Source organism: Gorilla gorilla, chromosome 2 (assembly GCF_029281585.2).
Source record: "Gorilla gorilla gorilla isolate KB3781 chromosome 2, NHGRI_mGorGor1-v2.1_pri, whole genome shotgun sequence".
Taxonomy (NCBI): Eukaryota; Metazoa; Chordata; class Mammalia; order Primates; family Hominidae; genus Gorilla; species Gorilla gorilla.
Window position 1 is genome coordinate 178,014,622 of NC_086017.1, and position 27,002 is coordinate 178,041,623.

General features: G+C 36.5%; 1 long non-coding RNA gene across 1 annotated transcript; it reads right to left on the reverse strand.

Moving 5' to 3' along the window:
• Window positions 1–510: 510 nt before the first annotated feature.
• LOC129532304 (uncharacterized) lies at window positions 511–26,714 on the reverse strand. Its single transcript, XR_008677992.1, has 3 exons — window positions 26,589–26,714; window positions 22,773–22,907; window positions 511–558 (listed from the first exon to the last, which is right to left on the reverse strand). It is a non-coding gene; the product is annotated as an uncharacterized lncRNA (long non-coding RNA).
• Window positions 26,715–27,002: the final 288 nt, after the last annotated feature.

A 27,002-nucleotide genomic window follows, 5' to 3' on the forward strand; every position in this document is an offset into this window, starting at 1 on the left:
GTTATGGTTATTTAAAAGACAATAATATTAATATAATATTGAATTCTTTATCAAACACCACAGTTTCCCCTCAATTTTCAAGCTTAATCACTATATAGAATGTGAAATAATGATGATTATTTCTTTCTCCCCCCAAAATGTTTAGGCTGTTATTTCCCAAAAAATGGCTTAATACTTTGTACATCTTTTTTTCCTATATGATTAATAATAGTTATTTTCCAAAAACCAAGAACCAAGAACACTTTTGTTCTACTGAACCATGTTCTCCATATTATGTTACCCGCAAGAGACAATGATTTCATGTAATGCAATAAGATAACCATACCTACCACCCTATCATTGACTTCTTCACATCTTCTTCTGTTTATCTCTACTTGAATATATTGCTGACACCTGAAATGTAAAATTTTAAAACAACATAAATTACATTATCTGTCAACACATACTTTTCCCAATGTTTCTATTACTTTTAAAATGTTGTCAACACCCTCAAACTTACCCAGAGCTTTCCCCTGCTATTCAGACTCCTGTATTTTTCATTAGCTGGCCCATAGGCTCCTGAAAAATAATATATGTCCAAAATGAAACCAATCATTTTACTTTTGCATCTACTTCGATTTCTGATTTTTCCCTCTCTGTGAGTAGTGGTATCAATCCAAGTCATTCAAACCAAAAACCAGAGTCATACTCATGCTACCAAAACCCTTCTTATCTGATCACTCTTTTTATTTGGTTTTGTTCATTTTTGCTTGTTAACATTTTTATTGACATATAAACTTTATGCAGAAAGTACAGAAATAAACACCTTTATGAATTTTTACCAGCCAAATACATGTTTATAAGCAGGAGCAATTTAAGGAGAAGAACATTGCTAATATATGAGAACTCTGTTAATGCCTACTTTCAGTAACTAAACTCCATAGAAGTTTAACCATGATACTAATTTTCTTTTTTTTTTTTTAATTATACTTGAAGTTCTGGGATACATGTGCAGCATGTGCAGGTTTGTTACATAAGTATATACATATGCCATGATGGTTTGCTGCACCTATCAACCTGTCATCTACATTAGGTATTTCACCTAATGCTATCCCTCCCCAAGCCCTCCACCCGCTAGCAGGCCCTGGTGTGTAATGTTCCCCTCCCTGTGTCCATGTGTTCTCATTGTTCAACTCCGACTTATGAGTGAAAACATGCAGTGTTTGGTTTTCTATTCCTGTGTAGTTTGCTGAAAATGATGGTTTCTAGCTCCATCCATGTTCCTGCAAAGGACATGAACTCATCCTTTTCTATGGCCGCGTAGTATTCCATGATGTATATGTGCCACATTTTCATTATGCAGTCTATCATTAATGGGCATTTGGGTTGGTTCCAAGTCTTTGCTATTGTGAATAGTGCTGCAATAAACATATTTATGCATGTGTCTTTATAGTAGAATGATTTATAATCCTTTGGATGTATACCCAGTAATGAGATTGCTGGATCAAATGGTATTTCTGGTTCAAGATCCTTGAGAAATCTCCACACTGTCTTCCACAATGGTGGAACTAATTTACACTCCCACTAACAGCGTAAAAGCATTCCTATTTCTCCACATCCTCTCCAGCATCTGTTGTCTCCTGACTTTTTAATGATTGCCATTCTAACTGGCAAGAGATGGTATCGCATTTTGGTTTTGATTTGCATTTCTCTAATGACCAGTAAAGATCAGCTTTTTTTTTCATGTTTCTTGGCCACATAAATGTCTTCTTTTGAGAAATGTCTGTTCATATCCTTCACCCACTTCTTGATGGAGTTATTTGTTTTTTTCTTGTAAATTTAATTTCCTTGTAGATTCTGGATATTAACCCTTTATGAGATAGATAGATTGCAAAAATTTTCTCCCATTCTGTAGGTTGCCTGTTCACTCTGATGGTAGTTTCTTTGGCTGTGCAGAAGCCATTTAGTTTAGTTAGATCCCGTTTGTCAGTTTTGGTTTTTTGTTGCCATTGATCTTGGTGTTTTAGTCATGAAGTCTTTGCCCATGTCTATGTCCTAAATGGTATTGCCTAGGTTTTCTTCTAGGGATTTTATGGCTTTAGGTCTTACATTTAAGACTTTAATCCATTTTGAGTTAGTTTTTGTATAAGGTGTAAGAAAGGGTCCAGTTTCAGTTTTCTGCATATGGTTAGCCAGTTTTCCCAATGCCATTTACTAAATAGGGAATCCTTTCTCCATTGCTTGTTTTTGTCAGGTTTGTCAAAGATCAGATGGTTATAGATGTGTGGTGTTATTTCTGAGGTCTCTGTTCTGTTCCACTGGTATATATATATATGTGTGTGTGTGTGTGTGTGTGCGTGTGTGTGTGTGTGTGTGTGTGTTGGTACCAGTACCATGCTATTTTAGTTACTGTAGCCTTGTTATATAGTTTGAAGTCAGGTAGCGTGATGCCTCCAGCTTTGTTCTTTTTGCCTAGAATTGTCTTTGCTACACAGGCTCTTCTATTAGTTCCATATGAAATTTAAAGTAGTTTTTTCTAATTCAGCGAAGAAAGTCAATGGTAGCTTGATGGGGATAGCACTGAATCTATAAATTACTTTGGGCAGTATGGCCATTTTCACAATATTAATTCTTCTTATCCATGAGCATGGAATGTTTTTCCATTTGTTTGTGTCTTCTCTTATTTCCTTGAGCAGTGGCTTATAATTCTCCTTGAAGAGATCCTTCACATCCCTTGTAAGTTGTATTCCTAGGTATTTTATTCTCTTTGTAGCAATTGTGAATGAGAGATCACTCATGATTTGGCTCTCTATCATTGGTGCATAGGAATGCTTGTGATTGTTGCACATTGATTTTGTATCCTGAGAGTTTGCTGAAGTTGCTTATCAGCTTAAGGAGATTTTGGGCTAAGACGATGGGGTTTTCTAAATATACAATCATGTCATCTGCAAACAGAGACAATTTGGCTTCCTCTCTTCCTATTGAATACCCTTTATTTCTTTCTCTTGCCTGATTTCCCTGGCCAGGACTTCCAATACTCTGTTGAATAGGAGTGGTGAGAGACGGCATCCTTGTCTTGTGCTGGTTTTCAAAGAGAATGCTTCCATCTTTTGCCCATTCCATATGATATTGGCTATGGGTTTATCATAAATACCTCTTATTATTTTGAGATATGTTCCGTCAATGCCTGTTTATGAGTTTTATTTTATTGAGTGTTTTTGCATGAAGTGGTGTTGAATTTTATCGAAGGCCTTTTCTGCATCTATTGAGACAATCATGTGGTTTTTGTCATTGGTTCTGTTTACATGATGAATTATGTTTATTGATTTGTGTATGTTGATCCAGCCTTGTATCCCAGGGATGAAGCTGACTTGAACGTGGTGGATAAGCTGATGTGCTACTGGATTCAGTTTGCCAGCATTTTATTAAGGATTTTCACAACAATGTTCATCAGTAATATTGGCCTGAAATTTTGTTGTTTTGTTTTGTCTCTGCCAGGTTTTGGTATCAGGATGATGCTCGCATCATAAAATGAGTTAGGGAGAAGTCCCCCTTTTTCTATTGTTTGGAATAGTTTCAGAAGGAATGGTACCAGCTCCTCTTTTTACCTCTGGTAGAATTTGGCTGTGAATCCATCTAGTCCTGGACTTTTTTTTGGTTGGTAGGCTATTAATTACTGTCTCAATTTCAGAACTTGTTATTGGTCTATTCAGGGATTCGACTTCTTCCTGGTTTAGTCTTGGGGGGGTGTATGTGTCCAGGAATTTATCAATTTCTTCTAGATTTTCTAGTTTATTTGCAAAGAAATGTTTATAGTATTCTCTGATGGTAGTTTGTATTTCTGTGGGATCAGTGGTGATATCGCCTTTATCATTTTTTAATGTGACTTTTTGATTCTTCTCTCTTTTCTTCTTTATTAGTCTGGCTAGTGTTCTATCTATTTTGTTAATATTTTCAAAAAAAAACAAGATCCTGGATTTATTGATTTTTTAAGGGTTTTCTTGTGTCTCTATCTATCTCTTTCAGTTCTGCCCTGATCTTAGTTATTTATTGTCTTCTGCTCGCTTTTGAATTTGTTTGCTGTTGCATCTATGGTTCTTTTAACTGTGATGTAATGGTGTCAATTTCAGATCTTTCCTGCTTTCTCATGGGGTCATTTAGAGCTAAAAATTTCCCTCTAAACACTGCTTTAGCTATCTCCCAGAGATTCTGGTACGTTGTGTCTTTGTTCTCTTTGGTTTCAAAGAACTTATTTATTTCTGCCTTAATTTCATTATTTACCCAGTAGTCATTCAGGGGCGGGTTGTTCAGTTTCCATGTAGTTCTGGGTTTTTGAGAGAATTTCTTAATCCTGAGTTCTAATTTGATTGCACTGTGGTCTGAGAGACTGTTTGTTATGATTTCTGTTCGTCTGCATTTGCTGACGAGTGTTTTACTTTCAATTATGTAGTCAATTTTAGAATAAGTGTGATGTGGTGCTGAGAAGAATGTATATTTTGTTGATTTGGGGTGGAGAGTTCTTAGATTCTGTTGGGTCTGCTTGGTCCAGAGCTGAGTTCAAGTCCTGAATATCCCTGTGAATTTTCTGTCTCATTGATCTGTCTAATATTGACAGTGAGGTGTTAAAGTCTCCTGCTATTATTGTGTGGAAGTCTAAGTTTCTTTGTAGGGCTCTAAAAACTTGTTTTATGAATCTCGGTGCTCCTGTATTGGGTGCATATATATTTAGGATAGTTAGCTCTTCTTGTTGTATTGATGCCTTTACCATTATGTAATGCCCTTCTTTGTCTTTTTTTTTAATTTTTGTTGTTTTAAAGTCTGTTTTATCAGAGACTAGGATTGCAACCCCTGTTTTTTTTTTTTTTTTGGTTTCCATTTTAAATTTTCTTCCATCACTTCGTTTAGAGCCTATATGTGTCTTTGCATGTGAGACGGGTCTCCTGAATACAGCACACCAATGGGTCTTGACTCTTTATCCAATTTGCCAGTCTGTGTCTTTTAATTGAGGCATTTAGCCCATTTATATTTAAGGTTAATATTGTTATGTGTGATTTTGATCCTGTCATTATGATCCTAACGGGTTATTTTGCCTGTTAGTTGATGCAATTTCTTCATAGTGTCTACGGTCTTTACATTTTGGTATGTTTTTGCAGTGGCTGGTACTGGTTTTTCCTTTCCATATTTAGTGCTTTCTTCAGGAACTCTTGTAAGACAGGCCTGGTGGTGATGAAGTCCCTCAGCATTTACTTGACTGTAAAGGATTTTATTTCTCCTTCACTTATGAGGCTTAGTTTGACTGGATATGAAATTCTGGGTTGAAAATTATTTTCTTTAAGAATGTTGAATTTTGGCCCTCACTGTCTTCTGGCTTGTAGGATTTCTACAGAGAGATCCGCTGTCAGTCTGATGGTCTTCCCTTTGTGGGTAACCCAACCTTTCTCTCTGGCTACCCTTAACATTTTTTCCTTCATTTCAACTGTGGTGAATCTGATTATTATGTGTCTTGAGATTGCTCTTCTCAAGGAGTATCTTTTTGGTGTTTTCTGTATTTCCTGAATTTGAATGGTGGCCTGTCCTGCTAGGTTGGGGAATTCATCCTGGATAATATCCTGGATTGTGTTTTCCAACTTGGTTCCATTCTTCCTGTCACTTTCAGTTATGCCAATCAAACATATGTTTGGTCTTTTCACATAATGCCATATTTCTTGGAGACTTTGTTCGTACCTTTTATTTTTTTTCTCTAATCTTGTCTTCATGCCTCATTTCATTAAGTTGATCTTCAGTCTCCAATATCCTTTCTTCCACTTGATTGATTCAGCTATTGATACTTATGCATGCATTATGAAGTTCTCATGCTGTGTTTTTCAGCTCCATCTGGTCATTTGTGTTCTTCTTTAAACTGGTTATTCTAGTTAAATGTTCCTGTAACCTTTTATCAAGGCTCTTTGCTTCCTTGCATTGGCTTAGAACTGCTCCTTTAGCTTGGAGGAGTTTGTTATTACCCACCTTCTGAAGTCTACTTCTGTCAATTTGTCAAACTTATTCTCTGTCCAGTTTTGTTCCCTTGCTAGTGAGGAGTTGTGATCCTTTGGAGGAGAAGAGGCATTCTGGTTTTTGGAATCTTCGACCTTTTTGCACTGGTTTTTCCTCATCTTCATGAATTTATCTACCTTTGGTCTTTGATGTTGGTGACCCTCGGATGGGGTTTTTGCATGGATGTCCTTTTTGTTGATGTTGATGCTATTGCTTTCTGTTTGCTAGTTTTCCTTCTAACAGGCCCCTCTTCTGCAGGTCTGCTGGAGTTTGCTGGAGGTCCACTCCAGAACCTATTTGCCTGTGTATCACCAGTAGAGGCTGCAGAATAGCAAAGATTGCTGCCTGCTCCTTCCTCTGGAAGTTTTGTCCCAGAGGGGCACCTGTCAGATGCCAGCTGGAGCTCTCCTGTATGAGGTGACTGTCGATCCTTGCTGGGAGGTGTCTCCTAGTCAGGAAGCACGGGGGTCAGAGACCCACTTGAGGAGGCAGTCTGTCCCTTAGCAGAGCTTGAGTGAAGTGCTGGGAGATCTGCTGCTCTCTTCAGAGCTGGCAGGCAGGAATGTTTAACTCTATTGAAGCTACGCCTACAGCCACCCCTTCCCCCAAGTGCTCTGTCCCGGGGAGAATGGAGTTTTATCTATAAGCCCCTGACTGGGGCTGCTGCCTTTCTTTCAGTGATGCCCTGCCCAGAGACATGGAATCTAGAGAAGCAGTCTGGCTATAGTGGATTTGTGGTGCCACAGTGGGCTCCACCCAGTCTGACCTTCCTAGTGGTTTTTCTTACACTGTGAGGGGAAAACCACCTACTGAAGCCTCAGTAATGGCAGATGCCCCTCCCCTCCCAAGCTCAAGCATCCTAGGTCGACTTCAGACTGCTGTGCTGGCAGTGAGAATTTCAAGCCAGTAGATCTTAGCTTGCTGGGCTCTGTAGGGGTGAGATCCACTGAGCTAGACTATTTGGTTCCCTCCTGGCTTCAGCTGCCTTTCCATGGGAGTGAATGGTTCTGTCTCACTGGTGTTCCAGGTGCCACTGGGGTACAAAACAAACTCCTGCAGCTATCTCGGTGTCTGCCCAAATGGCCACCCAGTTTTGTGCTTGGAATCCAGGGCCCTGTTGGTGTAGGCACCCGAGGGAATCTCATGGTCTGTGGTTCGCAAGGACCATGGGAAAAGAGTAGTACCATGATACTAATTTTCAACACCATAGATTGATTTCTGCTGTTTTTTAAATTATATAAATTTTACAATATATTATTTACCCTTTTATATTTATATTCTTTCATTTGTGTTGACTTTAGTACCAGTTCTTTCATTGTTGTCACTATAAAGTATTCTATTCAATGTATGCAACAAATTTATTGCAATAAAATGGATAATAGATCTTTGTCTTTTGGAGGGGTTTATTTTAATAGAGTTTCTGTGCATGTACCTGTACATGATTTATTGTGCATTTATGTAGATATATGCTGAAAAGAGAAATAAAATTGCAGACTAATGGAATATAAATATGTATAAATATACAGATGTATCTATCTATCAAGAGATGATAGATAGATAGATAGATAGATAGATTCTGCTCTATTTGATACTAAAATGGTTTAGAGAATTGTTGACACAAACTTGCATTTCCAGCATTAGTATACAAGCAAAGGTTGCAGTTACTTTACATCTTTTCAAACATTTTATATCGTTTGTCTTTTTTTTTCTACTTTTGCCATTGCTGTGTGTGTATAGTGGTTTTAGATTATGGATTTAATTTTAATTTTCAAATGAAACTCAGTAACTTTTCATTGGAATATCCTCTTTTATGAAATACCAATATTTTCAAAGGATTCTCTTTCTCATGCTTATTAGAATTTCATTACATATTATGGATATGAGTCATGTATTGAATATATATTAAAAAATTTCTCCCACATCATGGTTTTTTAAATGTCTTAATGCTGTATGTTATATATAATCCAATTTACGTTTTTATCTCCTTTGTGATTACTGCTGTTAGTATTCAGTTTGAGAAATCTCTGTATACCTCACAGCCATTAAGTTGATTTTTTTATTTTCTTCTAAAACTTATTATTTTACCTTACTTAATTAGCTCAAAATTCACCTGAAAAATAGTGTTTTTCATTGTTTAACTTAGGGTCAAGTGTATTTTTTTTTCACGTATTGATACAAAATTGAGCCTCTGTAACATATGCAGAAGACGATCTTTTCTCTACTGTTCCTCTTTTTAATAAAACACATGACATAAAATTTGTAATTCTGTTTTGAGTTTCCTCTTCTGTTCCACCCGTCAATTTATCTTTCATTATGCTGATACCATAGCATCTTTTTTTATAGTAACTCTTGATAAGATAGCTAGAGTTCAAGAGCTTTGTTGATCTTCAATATCAGCTTGGTTGCTATCAGCCCTTTACATTTTTATTAAAAAATTAAATAAACCTCTTATTGTCTATGAAAAACATTGCTGAGATTTTGCTAGGAGTGTATTAAATCTGTAGAATAATTTGGGGAAAATTGACATCATTATAATCTTGAGTGTTCCAACCCATGAACATTTTGTATTTCTTCATTTATTTAAATATTTCATTTTATTATTTTTATTATATTTTTACTTTTAACATAGAGGTTGTATGGGTTGTATGATATATTTACTCATAGATATTTGATTTTTTTTGACGATGGTACTTTTTTTTTTTTTGTATTTTCTGGTGGCCAGGTACAGTGGTGCATTCCTGTCATCTCAGCTAGTTGTGAGGCTGAGGTGGGAGGACTGCATAAGCACAGGACTTTAAGGCCAACCTGGGCAACATAGCAAAACACTGTGTCTAAAATTTTTATTTTCTATTTGTTCATTGCTGGTGTTTAAAAGCTGGAAGCAATCTTTGTATATTGACCTTGTATTAACAACTTTATTAAATTCATATGTTCCATATTACAAATCTCAGAAGATATGTTTAAATTTAACCCATCTGCATGATAAATTATGTAGATTTTCTGTACTTAATAGATTGAAGAAGATCTCTTACCAGTTTGCTAAATGCTGTTGTAATTATTATTTGCTAAATTTTACTATATGCTTTTCCTGTATTTTTTCTGAATAGTTTAATTTTTGAATGTTAAACCATTAGATTCTTTTTTTTTGTCTTAAGTCTGTTCATGATACTAAAACAAAATAACTTAAACTGACCATTTAATAGGAACAGAAATGTATTCCTTACAATTCTGGAGAATGGGAAGACCAAGATCAAGCTGCTGTCAGTTTCAGTGTATGGTGAGGGCTGCCCTCTACCCAACTGGTACTTTCTCTTTGTGTGTGTGTGTGTGTTTTTTGATATTTTCTTTTCTTAACTTTTATTTCAGGTTCTAAGTTACATGTGAAGGTTTGTTCCATAGGTAAACTCATGTTACAGCTGTTTGTTGTACAGATTATTTTATTACCCAGGTATTAAGCCCAGTACCCAATAGTTATCTTTTCCGCTCCTCTCCCTGCTCCCATCCAACCTCAAGAAGACCTCAGTGTCTCTTATTTTCTTCTTTGTGTTCATGAATTCTCATCATTTAGCTCACACTTACAAGTGAAAACATGTGGTATTTGGTTTTCTGTTCTTGTTTTACTTTGCTAAGGAGAATAGCCTCCAGCTCCATCCATGTTCGTGTAAAAGACATTACCTCATTTTTTAATAACTGTATAGTGTTTCATGGTGTATATGTACCACACTTTCTTTATCCAGTCACTGATGGGCATTTAGGTTGATTTCATGTTTTTGCTATTGTGAATAGTGCTGCAACAAACATTTGTGTGATTAAGGCTTTATGTTAGAATCACTTATATTCCTTTGAGTATATACCCAATAATGGGGTTGCTGGGTTGAATGGTAGTTCTGCTTTTAGCTCTTTGAGGAATTGCCATACTGCTTTCTACAATAGTTGAACTAATTTACACTCCCACTAAGAGTGTATTGTTTTCTTTTCTCCACAACCTTGCCAGTATCTGTTAGTTTTTGACTTTTTAGTAATAACCATTCTGAGTGGTGTGAGATGGTATTTCCTTCTGGTTTTGATTATACTCTAATGATCAGTGATGTTGAGCTTTTTTTCCTATGCTTATTGGCCACATGTACGTCTTCTTCTGAAAATTGTCTTTCCATGTCCTTTGACCTGCTTTGTAATGGTGTTGTTTGTTTTTCTCTTGTAAATTTGTTTAAGTTCCTAATAGATGCAGGACAGTAGACCTTCGCTAGATGCATAGTTTGCAAACCTCCCATTCTGTAGGTTATCTGTTTACTCTGATGATAGTTTCTTTTGCAGTGAAGAATCTCAAGTTTAATTAGATCCCATGTGTCAATTTTTGCTTTTGTTGCTTTTGGTGTCTTTGACATGAAATCTTTGCCCATTCCTATTTCCAGGATGGTATTGCCTAGGTTATCTTCCACGGTTTTTATAGTTTTTGGTGTTTTACTTAGGTTAATCAATGTTGTATTAATTTTTGTATACAGTGTAAAGAAAGGGTCCAGTTGTAATCTTCTGAATATGACTAGCCAGTTATCCCAGAACAATTTATTCAAGAGGGAGTCTTTTCCCCATTGCTTTATCAGCTTTGTTGAAGTTCACATGGTTATAGGCATGAGGCCTTATTTCTGGTCTCCCTATTATGTTCCTTTATGTGCCTGTTTTTGTACTGGAACCATGTTGTTTTGGTTACTATAACCTTGTGGTATAGTTTGAAGTTGGGTAACATGATGCCTCCAGCTTTGTTCTTATTGCTTAGGATTGCTTTGGCTATTCAGATCTTTTTGGGTTCCATATTAATTTTAAAATAGTTTTTTCTAGATCTGTGAATAATGTCATTGATAGTTTGATGGAAATAGCATTGAATCTGTAAATTGCTTTGGATAGTATGGCCATTTTAATGCTTGATTCTTCCTATTTATAAGCATGGGATTTTTGTTTGTGTCTTCTCTGATTCTCTTGAGCAGTGGTTAATAGTTCCCCTTGAAGAGGTCCTTCACTTTCCTTGTTAGTTGTATTCCTAAGTATTTTATTCTTTTTTGGCAACTGTGAATGGGACTGCCTTCCTGATTTGGCTCTTGGCTTAGCTGTTGTTGCTGTATAAGAATTCTAGTGATTTTTGTACATTGATTTTGTATGCTAAAACTTTGTTGAAATTTTTATCAGCTGAAGGAGGATTTGGGCCAAAACTTACGGTTTTCTAGATACAGGATTGTGTCTGAAAACAGAGATAGTTTGACTTCCTCTCCTACTATTTGGATGTCCTTTATTTCTTTCTCTTGCCTGATTGCCCTGAATAGGACTTCCAATACTATGCTGAATAGGAGTGGTGAGAGAGGACATGTTTGTCTTATGTTGTTTTTCAAGGGGAATGCTTCCAGCTTTGCCCATGTAGTATGATGTTGGCTGTGTTTTTTTTTTTTAATAGATGGCTCTTATTTTGAGGTATGTTCCTTCAATACCTAGTTTGCTGAGAGTTTTTCACATGAAGCAGTGTTGAATTTCATCAAAAGCCTTTTCTGCATCTATTGAGATAATCATGTGGTTTTTGTCTTTAGTCTTGCTTATGTGATGAATCACATTTATTGATTTGCACATGTTGAACCAACCTTGTATCCCAGAGATGATGCCTACTTGATCGTGGTGGATTAGCTTTTTGATATTCTGTTGGATTTGGTTTACGAATGTTTTGTTGAAAATTTTACATCAGTGTTCATCAAGTATATTGACCTAAAGTTTTCTTTTATTGCTGTGTCTCTGCTAGGTTTTGGTATCAAGATGATGCTGGTCTCATAGAATGAGTAGAGGAGAAGTCCCTCCTCCTCAATTTTTTGGAATAATTTTAGTAGGAATGACACCAGCTCTTCTTTGTACATACGGTATAATTCAGCTGTTAATCCATCAGGTTTTGGGCTTTTTTTCTTTGGTAGGCTATTTATAACTGAGTCAATTTTGGAGCTCATTACTGGTCTGTTCAGGGAATCAATTTCTTCCTGGTTCAGTTTTGGGAAGGTGTATGTTTCCAGCAATTTATCAGTCTCTTCTAGGTGTTCTAGTTTGTGTGCATGTTTGTGTGCATAGAGGTGTTCATAGTAGTTTATGATGGTTATTTTTTTATTCCTTCAGGATCAGTGGTAACATTCCCTTTGTCATTTCTAATTGTGTTTATTTGTATCTCTCTTTTCTTTACTAGTCTGGATAGTGGCCCATTTTATTAACGTTTTCAAAGCTAACTCCTGAATTCTTTGATCTTTTGAATGGTTTATCTTGTCTTGACTTCCTTCAGCTCAGCTCTGATTTTTGTTATTTCTTGTCTTCTGCTAGCTTTGGGGTTGATTTGGTCTTGCTTCAATTAATTCTTTCAGTTGCAATGCTAAGTTGTTAAACTGAGATCTTTCTAACTTTTGATGTGGACAGTTAGTGTTATGAATTTCCCTCTTAACACTGCCTTAGCTGTGTCCCAGAGATTCTGGTATGTTGTATTTTTGTTCTCATTATTTTCAAAGAACATTTTTATTTCTGCCTTTATTTCGTTATTTACTCAAAAGTCGTTCAGAAGAATGTTGTTTAGTTTCCATCTAATTGCATGATTTTGAGCAATTTTCTTAGTCTTGACTTCTATTTTTATCTCACTGTGGCCTAAGGTTGTGTTTGGTATTGTTTTGGTTCCTCTACATTTGCTAAGGATTTTTTATGTCCAAGTACATGGTTGATTTTAAAGTATGTGCCATGTGATGATGAAAAGAATGTCCATTCTGTTGTTTTTGTGTGGAGAGCTCTGCAGAGGTCTATCAGATCCATTTGGTCCATTGTTGAGTTCAGGTCCTGAATATCTTTGTTAATTTTCTGCCTTGATAATCTGTCTAATCCTGTCAGTGAAGTATTGCAGTGTCACGCTATTATTATGTGGGAGTCTATTTCTCCTTGTACATCTCTAAGAACTTGCTTTATGAATCTGGGTGCTCTTCTGTTGGGAGCATATATATTTAGGATAGTTACGTCTTGTTGAATTGAGCCATTTACCAATATGTGATGCCCTTCGTCTTTTTTGATTTTTGCTGGTTTGAAGTTTGTTTTGTCTAAAATTAAGTAAGCAACCCTGCTTTTTTTCTGGTTTCCATTTGCTTGGTTGATTTTCCTCCATCACTTTATTTTTTGCCTATGGGTGTCATTACATGTGAGATGGGTCTCTTGAAGACAGCATACCATTGGGTGTTACTTTTTCATTCAGCTTGCCACTCTGTGCCTCTTAGGTGGGGCATTTACCATATTTACATTCAAGGTTAGTATTAATGTGTGGATTTGATCCTGTTGTTGTACTGTTAGCTGGTTATTATATTGCCCTGTTTGGCTGGTTGCTGTCCAGTGACCCTGGTCTGTGTGTTTAAGCATGTTTTTGTATTAGCTGATAGTGGTCTTTTCTTTCTATATTTATTGCTCCTTTCAAAATCTTTTGTAAGGCAAGTCTAGTGGTAATGAAGTCCATCACCATTTCCTTATCCGAAAAGGATCTTTTTTCTTCTTCATTTAGGATGCTTAGTTTGACTGGATATGATATTCTTGGTTGAAGATTTTTGTTTTCTTTAAGAATGTTGAATATAGCCCCTGAGTCTCTTCTGGGTATAGGATTTCAGCTGAGAGGTCCTCTGATAGCCTGATGGGCTTCCTTTGTAGGTGACCTGCCTTTTCCTCTAGCTGCCTTTAACATTCTTTCTTTAATGTTGACCTTGGAAAATCCGATAATTATGTGTCTTGAGGATGATCTTTTCATGTAGTCAAGTAGCCAGACTGTTTTCCGCAGGGGTCCCTGCCTTTGCTACTTCTCACTGGGCAGCTCCTCCCTAACTGTGTTTCCAGCACAGTCTCCCTATTCCCACCTTAATTCTCTGGCCAGTAGCAGCCCTACATTTCTCTGGGATGAAGCTCCCAGAGGTAACAGAGACACTTGCCATTTTTCCTGTTGCTACAACTCCTACCTCTACTCCCCTAAGGCTGGGAAAGAGTGAACAACCTAGGAGTATCACGGGCCTCCAGGACACTGAAACTCACTCATGCAAAAGTGGCCAGACTGTTTACCATGTGGATCTCTAACCCTGCTATTCTTCACTGGGCAGGGCTTCTCAACCAGGGCCCCCAGCACAGTTGCCCTGACGTTGCCTAAACACTTCAGTTGGTGATAGCTTTGAATTTCTCTAGGGAGGAATCCCTAAAGACAACCCACAGCCCTCTGCCCTTGTAGCTGCAACTGTATGACCTTACTGTCCTTGGTCTAGGGAAGAAACAAAGAGCCCGGTTGCTTCACTGGCAACTCTAGCATGCCACAGCCACCATACAGAAGGGAGTGCAGTCTCTCTTCCCTGTGAGATCCCACCCATTACTCTTCACCAAGCTTGGCCCCTGTCTTGGGCCTGTAGCACAGCCACCTCACCCCTTGCTGAACATTTCCATTGACAGAAGCACTGTGATTCTCTGAGGTGGGGCTCCCGGAAATAATTGACAGCCCTTCTGCCATGCCACTGCAGTGATACTGCCTTTGCTGCCCTCAGAATGGGAAAGGAACAAACATCCTGAATGCTTTACTTTAACCTCCAACATGCTGCAACCACTCTAAGGTGAAGAGACCAATATTTGTTTGCTGCTAGCCCTCTTCCCCTAATACTTGTCACCAGGGAGGGTCATTGAGCTTGAGCCTGCAAGGCAGCTACCCCACCTGTTGGTGACCATTCCAGTTGGCAGTGGCTCTGCATTTCTCTGGGATGGAATCCCAAGAAACAAGTGAAAGACCCTCCGCTACTGCCATCGCCATGTTCCTCACCCCTTCTGTGCCCAAGTTGGGAGACAACAAAAACCCTGAGTTCTCTCAGAGCTGCATTGCACAGCCTGGGAGTACCAAGCAGAGATCTTCAGCTAGCATTCAAGTGGGAGAGAAACCCATATCCTCATAACACTGAAAGTGAGCACAACTGCAAATACAAGCAAGTATACAGGAGCAACGTGGCTGAGCAAGATCCCACCTACCAGCCATTACACTTAAGGGCCAGGTACTGTATTGCAGCCAAACTAATATACCCTGCTGTGAAACCAATTACAAGAATTCAGCCACAAATAAAGACCCTCACACAACTTCCATCCTGTAAAAACATCCAGGAATGAAGCCAAATGACTATAATCAAATTACACAACAGTTAAGGGAACATCAGCTTACCCAGGTGAGAAAGAATTAGTGCAAGAACTCTGGCAACTCTAAAGGCCAGGGTGCCTTCTTACCTCCAAATGATGACACTAGCTCCCCAGTAATAGTTCTTAGCCAGAAAAAAAAAATGGCTGAAGTGACAGACAGAATTCAGAATCTGGAGGGCAACAAAGATCATTGAATTTCGGGAGAAAGTTGAAACCTATTCCAAGGAATTTAAGGAATCCAGTAAAATGCCTTAAGAGTTGAAAGACAAAATAGCCCTTCTAAGAATGCACGAAACCAAGCTGATGGAGCTGAAAAAAACTCACCAGAATAATTTTATTTTACAATCACAAATATTAACAGCAGATTAGAAGAAAGAATCTCAGAGCTCAAAGACCAGCTGTTCAAATTAGCTCAGGCAGACAAAAATTTAAAAAAGGATTTTAACGACTGAGCAAAACCTCCAAAAATATGGGATTATGTAAAGAGATCAAATCAAAGAATTATTGACATATGTGAAGAAGAAAGCAAGCAACTTCAAAAACATATTTGAGGATAACTTCCATAAGGACTGTCCCAACCTTGCTAGAGAGATAGACATGCAAATTCAGAAAATGTAGAGAACTCACACGAGATATTATATGAGAAACCATTCCCAAGATACATAGTAATCACATTCTTCAAGGCCAATGTAAAAGAAACAATATTAAATGCATCTAGAAAGTAGGAAAAGGTTACCTACAGAGGGAATCCCCATCAGGCTAACAGCAGACCTTTCAGCAGAAACCCTACAAGCTGAAAGAGATTGGGGGCCTATATTCATCATCCTTAAAGAAAAAAAACTCCAACCAAGAATTTCACATCCAGCCAAACAAAGCTTCATAAACAAATGAGAAATAAGATCCTTTTCAGATAAGCAAACACTAAGGGAATTTGTTATTACTAGGTGTGCCTTAGCATTGGCCCTTGAAGAGTGCTACATATGGAAATGAAAAACTGCTACAGGCTACCACAAAAAGGCACTGAAATCGATAGGCTATCGACACTATAAGCAAATACACAATCAAGTCTGCGTAACAACCAGCTAACAACACAATGTCAGAACCAAATTCACACATATCAGCATGAACCTTGAACTTAGGTTAAATGCCCTGTGTAAAAGGCACCAAATGGCAAGTTGTACAAAGAAGCAAGACCTAATTCTAGGCTGTCTTCAAAAGACCCAACAAGAAATTTAATCGTTCAACAGACCAATAACAAGTTCCAAAATTGTTTCAGTAATAGAAAGCCAACCAACCAAAAAAAGTTCAGGATCAGATAGATATACAGATGAATTCTACCAGATGTATAAAGAAGAGCTGGTACCGTTACTACTGAAACTATTGCAAAAAATTGAGGAGGAAGGATTTCTCTGTAACTCATTTTATGAGGTCAGTATCATCATACAAAAACCTGGCAGAGATAAAAGAAAAATAAAAAACTTCAGGCCAATATCCTTCATGAACATAGATGCAAAAATTTTCAACAAAATACTAGCAAACAGAATCTAGATGTGCATCAAAAAATAAATCCACTATGATCAAGTAGGCATTATTCCTGGAATGCAAGGTCAGTTCAACACATGGAAATCAATAAATATGATTCATCAATAAACAGAAATAAAAAAATCACGATTATCTCAATAGATGCAGAATAAAAAAAACTCTCAATAAAATGCAACATGTCTTCATGTTAAAAACCCTCAACAAACTAAGCATCAAAGGTATGTACCTGAAGAGTGATCACATCCACAGCCAACATTATACTGAAGAGACAAATGCTGGAACCATTCCCCTTGAGAACCAGAACAAAACAAGGATATTCATCCACTCCCACGACTCCTATTTCACATATTAATGAAAGCCCTAGCATGAGCAATCAGGCTAAAGAAAGCAATAAAAGACATCCAAATAGGAAGAGACGAAGTTAAACTAATATTAAGAAAATAAAACAATGTATCATTATTATTAATAATTGAGACAACTGAACATTTATGATATTTTAAATATTATACTTTTTATTTTGTCTCTTTATTGTTCATTGCTTTCTTTAGTCCTTTGATGTGTATCTGAATACCCCAAAACTTAGTTACTTAAAACAATGATTTCTATTTCTCATGATTTTGCAAGTTTCCAAGGCAGTTTCTGCTGTGGTTTCAGCTGGGTTCACTCATGCTGCTTCATTTAACAGAAGACAATTCTGTGCTGGAGCTGACTCTTAGCAACACGGAGAGCTGATGGTTGCAGAAGTTCTGTAAACCAGATACCATCACATTAATGGATTGAAATTTACCATGATTGATGTCTTTAGACAGAAAATGCCAAATGCTACAAATTAGTCATTTTTCTTCACATAGAGCCGCATTGTTAAACATTTATCAGCACACCACCTATTGGAGGACTGGCTGAACTAAAAGTTTCAAGATGACTTCACTAGATGTTTTCACTAATTTCTGTCAGCTGGTGTTGGCAATTGTCTGAGGAACCTCAGCTTTCATCCATGATACGTCTGATTATCTAAAAGTGTGTGGTTCCTCCCCTCTTACTGTTGTTATTATCTTCTGCTTGCTCCTGCTTTTGCCATGTGACATGCCTGCTCCCCCTTCACCTTCCACCATGATTGTAAGCTTTCTGAGGCCACCCTAGAGGCTTCCTGTAAAGCCTTCAGCCAATTAAACCTCTTTTCTGTATAAATTACTCAGTCTTCAGTATTTCTTTACATCAGAGCAAGTATGGCCTAAAACAGTCCACATGACCACTCACACTCCAGAAGTCTGAGCTGACTTCTTTACCTAGCAGTTTCAGTGCAACACTCTAAGAGGAACAGAAGTAGAAGTTGCTATCTGTCTTAACAAGTCACATAACATTACTTCAATCACATTCCATTGGTTACTTATGTAGCCTCTCTGATGCCTAGTTTCCTTTATCTATAAAGTTAATGTAGCTTACTAATAGCTTTTATAATAAGAGTTAAGTAATAAAACCCTTATGAAACACTTATGACAGTAACTTTTACATTAAAAATATTCATAAATGTCAATTACTATTATTATTTTATACTTTACATCCTTAATATGTCTCATATCGGTCACATTTTTCACCTCATTACCACAGTCTTTGTAAAAGATATCCTACTTAATTCCTTAACTGTACCTAGTCTATGGTAATTCGGTCTTAGCACTCATAACTGTAAAGAAATAGTTGTTCATTTACCAGATTCCCACTTTTAGACTATAAACCATGGGAGGCTTAAACTCTGGAAAAATCACTCCATTCAATAAATATGTTTTGTATTAGTTTTCTTTTAACACTATGAGAATGATTAACCTGTTACCCTTTTCCCCATTTTCCCATGTTAATCCTTTCCCTGTTTTCCCTGAAAATACACACTGGCGGCACTTGCTGCTGCAGCATTTACCCTGAGATAAGTGTACCACAAAATATCTCACTTTTATTATTGTTTTTGGATTGCTCTCGAATATTGACTTTAGAAACAAAAGACATCATTCTATTTACAGCATTCTGTTTTTTAGTAGTGGTATTTCTGTTTGCAAAATATAGTAATTCTCAATTGATGAAAATGTCAAATCCTATAAAACAGCATTTCTATATGTGATATTAACACCATTCTTGAACAGTTGTTACCCAAAGATTCATTTGAATCCAATTTTTCCAAAAATCAGAATCCATTAGACAATTCTGATGATTCAAACAATTCTGATGTTAGTTCTGTTTAGAAATAACACCAATAACAGTTTTTATATTTTATTTTCACATTGAAAATTGGTCAGATTTGCTTTAGCTTCATAGAGCATGTTTATGTAAAATTAAATGCGCACAGGCAGCAAGCTGCATGTTTTTTCTAAATAGGAAAAGAGTTCAGTTTTAATTTTTATCATATTGATACAGATATGACAATACATTCTTGGAGAAAAAATTAAGAACAGTATTAAATAAATAATTGAATGGTAAAATAATTAAAATACCTTGAGGATAAATATACAGTATTGGTCATTTAAAATACTGCGGCCAATAAACAAGTGTCAGAATGTGAGAGAAAGTATTTTACAGTAGTTGGGTAACAGACTCTTGATACAGGTTGACTGTAATCAGATGTCAGCTCAACAGCTTTTGCTGTGACTTTGGTAATATACTTGAACTTTTTGTGTTTTAGTTTTCTCCTGTGTAAAACTAAGATAAGAATATTTGTATCTTAGACCATTATCGTAAGCATTTAATAAGTTAGTGTATGTAAAGTAATAAAATACTAATTGTCACATAGTAACTTCCATTTAAATTTTCTTTGTTATTTATCATATTTTCTGACACTCTGTCCTCAGAAATCTTTGTTCTAAAAATATCATAAATATTACAGATTCAATTAAATTAGAAAATGTGTCATGCCACACTTGAAGAAAGTTGAGTATAATGCAAGTATTCTATAGTTTTCCTTTTTTGAAAAATGAATCACTACAATATATTTTAATGACATTTTCACTTTAAATATAGGATAATTACCTATATCTGTTATGCTTTTTTTCTGTATTAGTATCTGACAAATATTAACATATATGGTTTGCCTCACGTAAACATGTGGTGTGCATAAAAAACTATAAAAGTAAGAAAAATTAAATCATATCCTATAATCTCTTGCATTTATTGAATGTCTCTGAAGAACTCTGGCATAGTAGCTCTTACGTAACTAAATTATTTCTTGTGCTTAATCTTGCTATTTCCACTGTTTGTCAATTATCTTTTCTATTTTAATCCATTTAAAATCTCTTAGCTTTTCTTTGGTTTTGTTTTTCTATTTCAAATTTACCTATTATAACATTAACTTAGCTTTCAACAGAATAGCTTGTTATTGACCACCATGTAACACTAAAACTTGTTTTAGTAACTACTTTGTACCTAAACATTTTTAATACAGTAATTTCCCTAAGCACCACTTTTACTTTAGACTGCCTCCAGCTACATTTTCATCTCCATATTAGGTTATTCTTGCATCCCTTGAAAGAAATACCTGAGGCTGGGTAATTTATAAAGAAAAAGGCTTAATTGACTCACAGTTCTTCAGGCAATACAGGAAGCATGATGCTGGCATCTGCTTGGCTTCCGGGGAGGCATCAGGCAACTTACAATTATAATGAAAGCAAATGCAAGTGAGGTGTCTCACATGGTGAGAGCAGAAGCACGGGTCGGGGGAGGTGCCACACACTGTTAAACAACCAGATCTCATGAGAACTCAACATCACTGAGGACACCTCCAAGTGGCATGCTCTTAAATCATGAGAACTTCCCCCATGATCCAATCACCTCCCACCCAACCCCACCTTTAACACTGGAGGGTACAATTGAACATAAATTTTTGGTGGGCACACACAGCTGAACCACATCCTTCTTCCCCTTGCTCCTTCCGCATCTCATGTCCTTTCACATTGCAAAATACAATCATGTCTTTCTAGCAATCTCCCCCAAAGCCTTAACTCATTACAGCAATAACTCAAAAGTCCGAAGTCCAAAGTCTCATCTGAGACAATGCTACTCTCTTAAGCTTATAAAGTCAAAATTCTTTTTAAAAAATCTAGTTACTTCCAAGATACAGTGGGAGTATAGGCATTGTGTAAATACTCTCATTCCAAAGGAGAGAAATCAGCCAAAAGGAACAAGCTACAGGCTCATGCAAGTCCAAAATCCAGCTGGGCAGTCATTAAATCCTAAAGCTACAATATAATCACCTTTGACTTCATGTCCCATATCCAGGGCACACCGATGCAAGAGGTAGGCTCCCAAAGGCTTGGGCAGCTCTAGTCCTGTGATTTTTCAGGGTTCAGCCACCACAGCTGCTCTCACAGGCTGGCATTGAGTGTCTGTGGCTTTTCCAGGCACAGGATGTATGTTAGTCCACTCTTGCTTCTCTATAAAGAATTATCTGAGACTTGGTAATTTATAAGGAAAGAGGCTTTATTAGATTGTGGTTCTGTAGGCTGTTCAGAAAGCATGGTGGCATCAGCTTCTGGGGAGGCCTCAGAGTACTTAAAATCATAGCAAAAGGTGAAGAGGAAGCAGACACATCTGTCTGGAGCCGCAGGAAAAGAGAGAGGGAGGAGGTGCTACACAGTTTTAAAGAAAGATCTCATGGGAATTTTATCACAAAAACAGCACTAGGGGGATGGTACTAAATCATTCATGAGAAACTGCCCCTGTGATCCAATCACCTCCCACCAGGCCCCACCTCCAACACTGGGGATTATAACTGAACATTAGATTTGGATGGGGACACAGATTCAAACCATATCAATCTTCTTCTACTGCACTTCCATCTAATCTTAAATCTACTATTTTGCCTCATACATGTTTCCTTGACTTTTAAAGACGGTACTTGAAATTTACTTGTTTCTTTGACTTTTATGGATGCTGGTTAAAATTTACTTCTGTTCTGTGTAGTATATGTTGTTTCAACAGATGATATTATTTATCTTTTGTATGTATGTCTTACTTCCTCTGTGCCACAAAAAATCACCTTGTTTCTTTTTCTTAATTTATTTTTTGCATCTATATTTTTCTCTTTACCATTAAAGAATTGGGAGTTCTCTTTTAGTCTGATATTTCAGAAATAAGAAATACTTCAGAAATAAGGTTTTTTTTTAGAATTTTCTATTTTGAACTGGTATGTGTTTACAGACCATTTTTAGGGCCAACTATAAAACTTGTTAACAATGTAATCACTGAGCTGGTTATTTGTCTGTAGGCACTTAGCTCTGCTCTAACCTTTTGTGATTTCCCTTCCCTGCAGGAAGCTGGAAGCCTAAAAACTTTATTTCCACTGATCCTATACCATCTTGATTATTTAGCTTCTGCCACAGGGAAGTAAAAATGAATTGGAAGGTGGAAGTAAGAAAGGAGTCCTTTATTCTCTTCATATTGTGGTGCCTCTGGAAGGGGGCCGATGGAGACTGAAATATCTCTGATGGTTTCAGTGTTTCTGAATGTACACTGACTGAGCTCTTCCAGTGCAATCAGAAGTAGCCCATGTATTCCACAATGTACTCATCATTCCTACCATTATAATCAAGCAAAATAGCCCATTTCAGCCTCACATACTTGCCTTTAATTTAATCCAGTTGATGTACAGTTTTGCATTTGCTGACATGAAACAGAAATAGCCCATTATTCACTGGCAAAAAAGTCACAACTTTCAGATGACAAATAGATTAACAAACTCACATTCCAATCCTTGAAAGCCTATTTCTGAGTTTGCTTCTTTAACAAATACCAAAGCAGCCAAAGTTTAGTTGGGAAATGAAAGCCTCTCTGGTGATATCAAACAGACAGGTATATTCCTGTCTTTATTTCTTTATATTAAGAAATTTATTTCTTTATATTAACAAATAAATTGATGGCAGAGAGTTCTTGAGAGTTAAAGGAAGGGGTTTTCTGGAGAAGTGACTGGAGATTATGAAGGGGATGGTGAGCAGCTGTTGGAGAGTGTTATGGTCACTTGCCTTAGTCCATAAGGTCACACTTACCTCCAACAAGCTGAGGGTGATGTCACTGCCTTTTCTTCTGTTGCTATTGCTGCTTCATATGAACTAAGCTTGCCCTCTCTGCTCCAGATGCTGTTGACACCACCACTGATTCTGCTGAAGCCACTGTAACAGTCGCTGTGTAGGCAACACATGAAGCAGCAAAAATGGCTTTTTCCTTCCTCTTGCCAGTGCCCTCATTGTAAAAGCTGTCTCCTGGTAAACTGCCCTGAAAGTCTGTCCTTTGGAGTTAACAAAAATATACTTTGCAGGCTTTTAGTCCCTTAGAAATATAGAGGAAAGCATGGAATGACAATAGGAACTAAGAGACAAAAATAAATAAATATTATGCAGAGGAGAGTTTGCATGATTTAGCACTTTGGCAATCCTGGTAGGAAAAATTCATCTTTCAATAGATTATCCTATTTGGGACAAATGTACTGAATTAACTTCTAAACCCAGTGTTAATATGCCTCTTTCCAGAGAAGGAAGAGCCTTGATTCTTAAGATCATTTGTTGACTAAAATAATCATTAAGACAGCAAAGAACTTTACTGCCAAGTAAAAACTTTCTCTGGGGCTACTACTATCTCCACCAAAAGCTGCGTATATTAAGTACAACTACACAGTCATCTGAATTTTCAGGTCCTATCCAGATTATTAAACATTTCCTGCATCCAAGAAGACTCTCAAAAACTGCTCCCTGCTACTTCAGGCTTTCTGTTAGGAACAGGAAGATGTCACTACTAGACCTGTACACTACTACAAGCTTTCTGTCAGGAAATCTTGAGTAATGACATCACCATTGCTATGACATCTGCTAATCTGTAGTAACGAAAGGCATTCTAGTTAAAATACTTGTTTGGAATCTCACAGCCTGTCCCTGTCAGCCATTTTCCTGTCAAGGCAATTCATGGGATATAGGCTCTCTTCTGGTTTATTTGGAGGAAAGACATGTTCTTATTTCAAAGGAAAGTTTTGAGATGTAGGCTGGTGGGTCCCTTAATTTCAATCTATTTCTGCTGTGTGTAGTAGAAAACACAGAAATCTGAATTAAGATGGTTCTTTTGCCTTGCTTTCAATTCTAATGAACAGTTTTCCCTGTTTTATATTTCTTGTGCCATTCAGGTGGAAAAAAAAGATACGTCAGTTTTCTATTGCTGCTCTAACAAATTACCACAAACTTAGTTGCTTAAGTGATACAAATGTATTCGTCTGATATTTCTGTGGGTTGGAGGGCCAAGGGATTCACTGAACTAAAATCAAAGTGTCTGAAGAACTATATTCCTTTCAGGAAGTTTTAGAGGAGAATCTATTTTCTTGTCAGCTGCTAGACTCTGCCCTCACTTTCTGGTTCATGGATCTTTTGCCCCATCTTCAAAGATGCCAAATGCAGGTCAGCTCCTCCTATCACATCACTTTTACTCCTCTCTCTCTCTCTCTCTATCTCACCATACCTGAGAAGGTTTCTATGTTTTTAAGGACTCACGTGATTATATTGGCCCACCACAATAATCTCCTCTCAAGGTCCAGGATTCCAATCAGATTTGTAAAGTCTCTTTGGCCACAGAAGATACCATATTCACAAATCTCAGGAATTAGGGCATGGATATTTTGGGGGAGTTATTATTCTGCCTATTACAAAAGAGTATTATTTCTTAATCCTACTATCTTTTCCTCTTTCCTTCCTTTCTTCCTTTCTTCTGTCCTTCCTTCTAGAATGACATTTTCACTACAACTTCCTAATATATTGCAAAGAATTTGAGTATAAAAATCTGTCTTAATTTTGTATAACCCCAGGACCTAGCACAGTGTCTTGGCAGTGAAATATAGTGAAAATAACGATCCCTAATTTATCTTAAAATATCTTTCTTACACCTACTCAGGGCTGGCGATTGTGCAATGTAGTAGAGACAGAAAAGTAAGCAAAGTAGAAATCTTGGGGAATGGAGATAGTAAACACATACTTTAAAGTGTCAGAGTGCAAGAGAGCCAGCATCACCTAACTGCTAAATAGCCTCTCTAATTTTCTCCTTCACAAAATAAAAATAACCCAATAATATCTACCTTCAGTTTTTTTGTGTGAAGAATAAAGAGGCTAAAATATCACAAAATACTTTACAAACTATAATGTCCTGTATTGACCAAACAAAAAAAGTGTTATCACTTGTGAAGGCACCAAATGTTACTTCAATTGTTGAATTAAATTTTCACTAAAACTCAAGAGACTGCCATGCTAGTCTGTAATGGGCAAATATTTTAAATTTATACCAAAATGGAAGCACTGCCTTTACTGCAATCTTTTGGTTTAGTCTTTAAATAATAGTCATTAATCTCCTCTATGCTGATGTGATTTAGAAGGCAGTGTGTTCATTTTTCCCACCTAGCATTTAGATTAATGCCATTCTGGCATTTCTTTGTGCAGGGTAATTCAAGGGACAGCCATACCGCAGAGATGGTTATTTTATATTGCTCTGTCCAGATTACTTTATCTACTTGTAGGTACTAGAGTCCAATCATTCCTGCTTAGAAAAATTGAGGAAGGGACAAGATTTATTTTCTCAAGTATTTTTCTAAGAATCTAATACACATACATAAAACACTGCACTAAATGTTGGTAATATGAATATACATACAATCATGTCTCTCCTCTTAACTTGTTCACTGTTTACTGTAAAATATATAAAGTAAACTGATTGTCCTAAAGAATGTGAAGAGTCCTATGAAAACAACAGCAAGTCTATTTTATATATAATAGGTTTTCAAGATTTTGTAATTTCTTTCAACACCCTGGAAAATTAGTGCAATTTTCATGCCCAGTAGAAAATCTTGAAAAAAAAAAATCGCACCATTTCCTCTTCCCTGGGCAACAGATCCGAAAAAAAAAAAAAAGTACATGGGAAGTTCTGCATCCCTCTCTTTCACCTGCTAGAAGAGACTCACAGGACTCAGAAGGAAAACAGCAATAAGAAAAGAAAATTTGAGCAGGGAAGAAGTAAGGTAAGGATGTGAAGAAAAAAGAGACCCAGCAATCTTTCTCAATTGAATAGCAATTTCAGTTTCTATTGCAGGTCCTTATGAAAAGCAATGAATTTTAGTTTTTAGGAGTACATTTCTGTTCGTTCTAGGTCAACTTTTTTAAAAGAGGGAGAATTCTTGCATTCATTTTCCAATTTAACTTACAGATTTTATAATGACATCTGAAAAGTGTTAATAATTATTAGAAAGATTAACCTCTTTTTTTTTTTAACTTAAACATTGGTTTTCTCTACTGGACACTTATGCTTTTATTAAATATTTCTAAATATAATTCTCCCTGGCTATTTTGAGAATATTGTTTAAGTGACATTGAAATTTAACTAGAATTCCTAAAAAAGTATGCTAATGCTTTTCTTCAAGCAGTTCCAATTCCGAATGGAGTGCAGAAAATGTTAGGTGGTAATGGGAGGTGAAGGGATAGTCCACGAGTGATCACACCACACGTTTTAACTGTCAAAGTCTATAGCTCGCCAAACTGAAATACTCATGAAATTCTTCTGTAAAGTATCAAGTACCATACTAACATTGCAGCTCTTTTTCAGTCCTAACTAAAATGCAATAGATTAAAGACAGACTACATACACTTAAGTGACATTTTTAATGCATAAAGTTTGCCTGTTTTGACTATTTTTACCAACCAAGGTTGATACTTTGATCCACTTTAGATCTTGGCTTTGCATTGATGATATGTAAGTGATACAAATCCTTTCGTTGTAAGAAAATTTTGATTATTTCAAATTAAATATATTAAATGTATTTATATTTATTATATTGTACTTACTTCTATAATGAGATCACTAACTTTTCTTGTTTTCTAAGAAAATATTGAAACTTCAGCTTTAAATTTTTGCTTGATAATCTTAGACAAGTTCCTTAACTTCTCTTCTTTTCAGTCTCCAATCTGAAAAATAGAATCCAGTATATCCATTTCACAGGGTGATAGAAAATGTATAGAACATTAAAGATTGCCTGGCATAGTATATTTATCTACTTCTAAAAATCATCACAAGGCACCTCATTAATTTATATCTGTATAATGGAAAATTTACAGAGTTATTGCTTTGTAGATATTTTAAATTATTTTATCTTAAGCTTGTCTTAGTTCTTATGAAAGAATAAATTTTACTTGATGTTTAGTAATTACATTACTAGACTAAAAAACAAAAGCCATAATATTTTAATAGACCACAGCTGG